The following is a 7276-nucleotide window of genomic DNA, read 5'->3' as shown; positions in this document are numbered from 1 at the left end:
TCTCCTCTTTACCCCACAGCTCTTCTCTTGCTCCACCTTCTCCCAGTCACAACAGGGACAGAATCTCCCTAGTACTCGCCTTTCACCCCATCAGCCTTTGCGTAAAGCAAATAATCCTCCGGCATTTCCGCTACCTCCAACGGGATCCCACCACTAGCCACATCTTCCCATCTCCACCCCTTTCCGCTTTCCGCAGAGACCCGTTCCCCCCACAACTCCCTGGTTAACTCATCCCTTCACACCCAAACCACCCCCTCCCCAGGTACCCAAACCACCCCCTCACCAGGCACAACTCTTCCCTTCCAACCCAAACCACCCCCTCCCCGCAGGTACCTTCCCCTGCAACCGCGGGAGATGCAACACCTGTCCTTGTACCTCCCCCGTCGACTCCGTCCAAGGATCCCGACAGTCCGTTCAGGTGAGGCAGAGGTTCACTTGCACCTCCTACAACCTCATCTACTGTATCCACTGTTTTAGGTGTGGACTCCTGTATATCGGCGAGACCACGCACAGCCTCAACAATCGTTTCGCTGAACACTTCCGCTCAGTCTGCCTAAACCTACCTGATCTCCCGGTTGCTCAACACCTTCAACTCCCCCTCCCATTCCCGCAATGACCTTTCTGTCCTGGGTCTCCTCCATTGACAGAGTGAGGCCTAGTGCAAATTGGAGGAACAGCACCTTATATTTCGCTTGGGCAGCTTACACCCCATTGGTATGAACATTGACTGCTCTAATTTCAAGTAACCCTTGCATTCCCTCTCTCTCCATTGTCTCCCCTTCCCAGTTCTCCCAGTCAAACTATAAACAAAGACAATAGGTGCAGGAGGAGGCCATTCGGCCCTTTGAGCCATTCAATGTGATCATGGCTGATCATTCACAATCAGTACCCCGTTCCTGCCTTCTCCACCCATCCGTGGCCCTGCTGCTGTTGCCCTGTTGTTGCCACCCTGCTGTTGCTGTTGTTGTTGCCCTGTTGTTGCCACCCTGCTGTTGCCCTGCTGTTGCCACCCTGCTGTTGTTGCCCTGTTGTTGCCACCCTGCTGTTGCCCTGTTGTTGCCACCCTGCTGTTGCCACCCTGCTGTTGCCACCCTGCTGTTGCCACCCTGCTGTTGCCACCCTGCTGTTGCCACCCTGCTGTTGCCCTGTTGTTGCCACCCTGCTGTTGCCACCCTGCTGTTGTTGCCCTGCTGTTACCACCCTGCTGTTGTTGCCCTGTTGTTGCCACCCTGCTGTTGCCCTGCTGTTGCCACCCTGCTGTTGTTGCCCTGTTGGTGCCACCCTGCTGTTGCCCTGTTGGTGCCACCCTGCTGTTGCCCTGTTGTTGCCACCCTGCTGTTGCCACCCTGCTGTTGTTGCCCTGTTGTTGCCACCCTGCTGTTGCCCTGTTGTTGCCACCCTGCTGTTGCCACCCTGCTGTTGCCACCCTGCTGTTGCCACCCTGCTGTTGCCCTGTTGTTGCCACCCTGCTGTTGCCCTGTTGTTGCCACCCTGCTGTTGCCACCCTGCTGTTGCCACCCTGTTGTTGCCACCCTGCTGTTGCCCTGTTGTTGCCACCCTGCTGTTGCCCTGCTGTTGTTGCCACCCTGCTGTTGTTGCCCTGTTGTTGCCACTCTGCTGTTGCCCTGCTGTTGTTGCCACCCTGCTGTTGTTGCCCTGTTGTTGCCACCCTGCTGTTGCCACCCTGTTGTTGTTGCCGCCCTGCTGTTGTTGCCGCCCTGCTGTTGTTGCCGCCCTGCTGTTGTTGCCGCCCTGCTGTTGTTGCCCTGTTGTTGCCACCCTGCTGTTGCCCTGTTGTTGCCACCCTGCTGTTGTTGCCACCCTGCTGTTGCCCTGTTGTTGCCACCCTGCTGTTGCCACCCTGCTGTTGTTGCCCTGCTGTTGCCACCCTGCTGTTGCCCTGTTGTTGCCACCCTGCTGTTGCCACCCTGCTGTTGCCACCCTGCTGTTGTTGCCACCCTGCTGTTGCCACCCTGCTGTTGTTGCCGCCCTGCTGTTGTTGCCGCCCTGCTGTTGTTGCCGCCCTGCTGTTGTTGCCGCCCTGCTGTTGTTGTTGTCCTGCTGTTGTTGTTGCCCTGCTGTTGTTGCCCTGTTGTTGCCCTGTTGTTGCCGCCCTGCTGTTGTTGTTGTCCTGCTGTTGTTGCCGCTGCTGTTCTCACCCTCACCGAGTGGCGCATGCGCCCTCCTGTCCCCGCCGCCGCACAACCGGCTCCCGCCCTCCGCCTGCGCATGCGCCCTGTCGGGCCCGGCAGCCCGCTCCCACGCCTGCGCGCTGCTGCGGGAGCGCGCGGGGCTGACAGCTGCGGGAGCGCGCGGGGGGGGGGAGTTGAGAGCCGCGGGAGCGCGCGGGGCTGACAGCCGCGGGAGCGCGCGGCTCGTGCGAGCGGCGGAAAGCGGGAGCGCGCGCGAGCGGCGGCCGGGCACCGGGAACCGACGTGGTCCGAGCGGCGGCGGCGACTCCCCCCCTCGGCCCGGCTGTGCGACCGCACACATCGGCAGGTGAGCGCGGATGACCGTTACATTCAAATCCCAGCTGGACGTTTGTGGGGGCGGCGCGGGTCGGGGGGCGCGGGAGGGGGGGCTGCCCCACAAACGTCCAGCGCCCCCCCTCCCCCTCATCCCCCTCATCCCTCCCCCTCATCCCCCTCATCCCCCTCATCCCCCTCATCCCCCCCTCCCCCTCATCCCTCCCCCTCATCCCCCTCATCCCCCTCATCCCCCTCATCCCCCTCATCCCCCTCATCCCCCTCATCCCCCTCATCCCCCTCATCCCCCTCATCCCCCTCATCCCCCCCTCCCCCTCATCCCCCTCATCCCTCCCCCTCATCCCTCCCTCCCCCTCATCCCCCTCATCCCCCTCATCCCCCCCTCCCCCTCATCCCTCCCCCTCATCCCCCTCATCCCCCTCATCCCTCCCCCTCATCCCCCTCATCCCCCTCATCCCCCTCATCCCCCTCATCCCCCTCATCCCTCCCTCCCCCTCATCCCCCTCATCCCCCTCATCCCCCTCATCCCCCTCATCCCCCTCATCCCTCCCCCTCATCCCCCTCATCCCCCTCATCCCCCTCATCCCCCTCATCCCCCCCTCCCCCTCATCCCCCTCATCCCCCTCATCCCTCCCTCCCCCTCATCCCCCTCATCCCCCTCATCCCCCTCATCCCTCCCTCCCCCTCATCCCCCTCATCCCCCTCATCCCCCTCATCCCCCTCATCCCCCTCATCCCCCCCTCCCCCTCATCCCTCCCCCTCATCCCCCTCATCCCCCTCATCCCCCTCATCCCCCCTCATCCCCCTCATCCCCCTCATCCCCCTCATCCCCCTCATCCCCCTCATCCCTCCCTCCCCCTCATCCCCCCTCATCCCCCTCATCCCCCTCATCCCCCTCATCCCCCTCATCCCCCTCATCCCCCTCATCCCCCTCATCCCTCCCCCTCATCCCCCTCATCCCCCTCATCCCCCTCATCCCCCTCATCCCCCTCATCCCCCCCTCCCCCTCATCCCCCTCATCCCCCTCATCCCTCCCTCCCCCTCATCCCCCTCATCCCCCTCATCCCCCTCATCCCTCCCTCCCCCATCCCTCCCTCCCCCTCATCCCCCTCATCCCCCTCATCCCTCCCTCCCCCATCCCTCCCTCCCCCTCATCCCCCTCATCCCCCTCATCCCTCCCTCCCCCTCATCCCCCTCATCCCCCTCATCCCTCCCTCCCCCATCCCTCCCTCCCCCTCATCACCCTCATCCCCCTCATCCCCCTCATCCCCCTCATCCCTCCCTCCCCCATCCCTCCCTCCCCCTCATCCCCCTCATCCCCCTTCGCCCCAATTCCTCTCTCCCCATCCCTCCCTCCCTCCCCCTCATCCCTCCCCCCATCCCTCCCTCCCCCCATCCCTCCCTCCCTCCCCATCCCTCCCTCCCTCCCCATCCCCCCTCCCCCCATCCCTCCCTCCCCCCATCCCTCCCTCCCTCCCCCCCATCCCTCCCTCCCCCATCCCTCCCTCCCCATCCCCCCTCCCCATCCCCCCTCCCCATCCCTCCCTCCCCATCCCTCCCTCCCTCCCTCCCTCCCCATCCCTCCCTCCCTCCCTCCCCATCCCCCCTCCCCCCATCCCTCCCTCCCCATCCCCCCTCCCCATCCCCCCTCCCCATCCCTCCCTCCCTCCCTCCCTCCCCATCCCTCCCTCCCTCCCTCCCCCCATCCCTCCCTCCCTCCCCCCCATCCCTCCCTCCCCCCATCCCTCCCTCCCCATCCCCCTCCCCATCCCCCCTCCCCATCCCTCCCTCCTCCCTCCCTCCCCATCCCTCCTCCCTCCCTCCCCCCATCCCTCCCTCCCTCCCCCCCATCCCTCCCTCCCCCATCCCTCCCTCCCATCCCCCCTCCCCATCCCCCTCCCCATCCCCCCTCCCCATCCCTCCCTCCCCATCCCTCCCTCCCTCCCTCCTCCCCATCCCTCCCTCCCTCCCTCCCCATCCCCCCTCCCCCCATCCCTCCCTCCCCATCCCCCCTCCCCATCCTCCCTCCCATCCCCCCTCCCCATCCCTCCCTCCCCATCCCTCCCTCCCTCCCTCCCCATCCCCCTCCCCCCATCCCTCCCTCCCCATCCCCCTCCCCCCATCCCTCCCTCCCCCATCCCCCTCCCCCATCCCTCCCTCCCTCCCCATCCCCCCTCCCCCATCCCTCCCTCCCCCCATCCCTCCCTCCCCCATCCCTCCCTCCCTCCCTCCCTCCCCATCCCCCCTCCCCCCATCCCTCCCTCCCTCCCCATCCCCCCTCCCCATCCCTCCCTCCCCCCATCCCTCCCTCCCCCCATCCCTCCTCCCTCCCTCCCTCCCCATCCCCCTCCCCCATCCCTCCCTCCCTCCCCATCCCCCCTCCCCCCATCCCTCCCTCCCTCCCCATCCCCCCTCCCCCATCCCTCCCTCCCCATCCCCCCTCCCCCCATCCCTCCCTCCCCCCATCCCCCCTCCCCCATCCCTCCCTCCCTCCCCATCCCCCCTCCCCCCATCCCTCCCTCCCCCCATCCCTCCCTCCTCCCTCCCTCCCCATCCCCCTCCCCCCATCCCTCCCTCCCTCCCCATCCCCCCTCCCCCCATCCCTCCCTCCCTCCCCATCCCCCCTCCCCCATCCCTCCCTCCCCCCATCCCTCCCTCCCCCCATCCCTCCCTCCCTCCCCATCCCCCCTCCCTCCCCCATCCCTCCCTCCCTCCCTCCCTCCCTCCCTCCCTCCCTCCCTCCCTCCCTCCCTCCCCCCATCCCCCCATCCCCCATCCCCCCTCCCCCCATCCCTCCCTCCCCCCATCCCTCCCTCCCTCCCTCCCCATCCCCCATCCCCCCATCCCCCCATCCCCCCTCCCCCCATCCCTCCCTCCCTCCCTCCCCATCCCCCCTCCCCCCATCCCCCCTCCCCCCATCCCTCCCTCCCCCCATCCCTCCCTCCCTCCCTCCCATCCCCCATCCCCCCCCTCCCCATCCCTCCCTCCCCTCCCTCCCTCCCTCCCCCCATCCCTCCCTCCCCCCATCCCCCCTCCCCCATCCCTCCTCCCCCCATCCCTCCCCTCCCCCCATCCCTCCCTCCCTCCCTCCCTCCCCCCATCCCCCCTCCCCCCATCCCTCCCTCCCCCCATCCCTCCCTCCCTCCTCCCTCCCCCCATCCCCCTCCCCCCATCCCCCCTCCCCCCATCACCCCTCCCCCCATCCCTCCCTCCCCCCATCCCTCCCTCCCTCCCCATCCCTCCCTCCCTCCCCATCCCCCCTCCCCCATCCCCCCCTCCCCCCATCCCTCCCTCCCTCCCCATCCCCCCTCCCCCCATCCCTCCCTCCCCCCATCCCTCCCTCCCTCCCCCCCATCCCTCCCTCCCCCATCCCTCCCTCCCCATCCCCCCTCCCCATCCCCCCTCCCCATCCCCCCTCCCCATCCCTCCCTCCCCATCCCTCCCTCCCTCCCTCCCTCCCCATCCCTCCCTCCCTCCCTCCCCATCCCCCCTCCCCCCATCCCTCCCTCCCCCCATCCCTCCCTCCCTCCCTCCCTCCCTCCCCATCCCCCCTCCCCCCATCCCTCCCTCCCCCCATCCCCCTCCTCCCCCCATCCCTCCCCATCCCCCCTCCCCATCCCTCCCTCCCCCCATCCCTCCCTCCCCCATCCCTCCTCCCCCCATCCCCCCTCCCCCCATCCCTCCCTCTCTCCCCATCCCCCCCTCCCCCATCCCCCCTCCCCCCATCCCTCCTCCCCCCATCCCCCCTCCCCCCATCCCTCCCTCCCTCCCCATCCCCCCTCCCCCCATCCCTCCCTCCCTCCCCATCCCCCTCCCCCCATCCCTCCCTCCCCCCATCCCTCCCTCCCCATCCCCCCTCCCCATCCCTCCCTCCCTCCCTCCCTCCCCATCCCTCCCTCCCTCCCCATCCCTCCTCCCCATCCCTCCCTCCCCATCCCCCCTCCCCCCATCCCTCCCTCCCCATCCCCCCTCCCCCCATCCCCCCCCACCCCCATCCCTCCCTCTCTCCCTCCCTCCCCATCCCTCCTCCCCATCCCTCCCTCCCTCCCTCCCTCCCCATCCCTCCCTCCCCATCCCTCCCTCCCCATCCCCCCTCCCCCCATCCCTCCCTCCCCATCCCCCCTCCCCCCATCCCCCCCTCCCCATCCCTCCCTCTCTCCCTCCTCCCCATCCCTCCCTCCCCATCCCTCCCTCCCCATCCCCCCTCCCCATCCCTCCCTCCCTCCCCCATCCCCCCATCCCTCCCTCCCTCCCCATCCCTCCCTCCCCCATTCCTCCCTCCCCCCATCCCTCCCTCCCCCCATCCCTCCCTCCCCCATTCCTCCCTCCTCCCCATCCCTCCCTCCCTCCCCATCCCTCCCTCCCCCATCCCCCCATCCCTCCCTCCCTCCCCATCCCTCCCTCCCCCATTCCTCCCTCCCCCCATCCCTCCCTCCCTCCCCATCCCTCCTCCCCCATTCCTCCCTCCCTCCCTCCCCTCCATCCCTCCCTCCCTCCCCATCGCTCCCTCCCCCCATTCCTCCCTCCCCCCATTCCTCCCTCCCTCCCCTCTCCCCTCCCCATCTCTCCCTCCCTCCCCCATCCCTCCCTCCCCCATTCCTCCCTCCCCCCCATCCCTCCTCCCTCCCCATCCCTCCCTCCCCCATTCCTCTCCCTCCCCCCCATCCCTCCCTTCCTCCCTCCCCATCCCTCCCTCCCCCATTCCTCCCTCCCCCCCATCCCTCCCTCCCTCCCCATCCCTCCCTCCCCATCCCTCCCTCCCTCCCCATCCCTCCCTCCCCATTCCTCCC

The 7276-nt window shown here is 68.6% G+C and overlaps 1 protein-coding gene across 1 annotated transcript in view; it reads left to right on the top strand.

Moving 5' to 3' along the window:
• Window positions 1-2366: 2366 nt before the first annotated feature.
• The window catches only part of LOC144597937 (sodium/hydrogen exchanger 9B2-like), a 118252-nt gene continuing 113342 nt past the window's right edge, over window positions 2367-7276 (top strand). The window contains exon 1 of the mRNA XM_078407762.1: window positions 2367-2499. The gene's annotated coding sequence lies outside the window, so the exon portion shown is untranslated. The remainder of the gene's footprint in view (window positions 2500-7276) is intronic.

This window comes from Rhinoraja longicauda, chromosome 1 (assembly GCF_053455715.1).
Source record: "Rhinoraja longicauda isolate Sanriku21f chromosome 1, sRhiLon1.1, whole genome shotgun sequence".
Lineage (NCBI taxonomy): Eukaryota > Metazoa > Chordata > Chondrichthyes > Rajiformes > Arhynchobatidae > Rhinoraja > Rhinoraja longicauda.
This window is presented reverse-complemented; position numbering and strand designations above follow the sequence as displayed.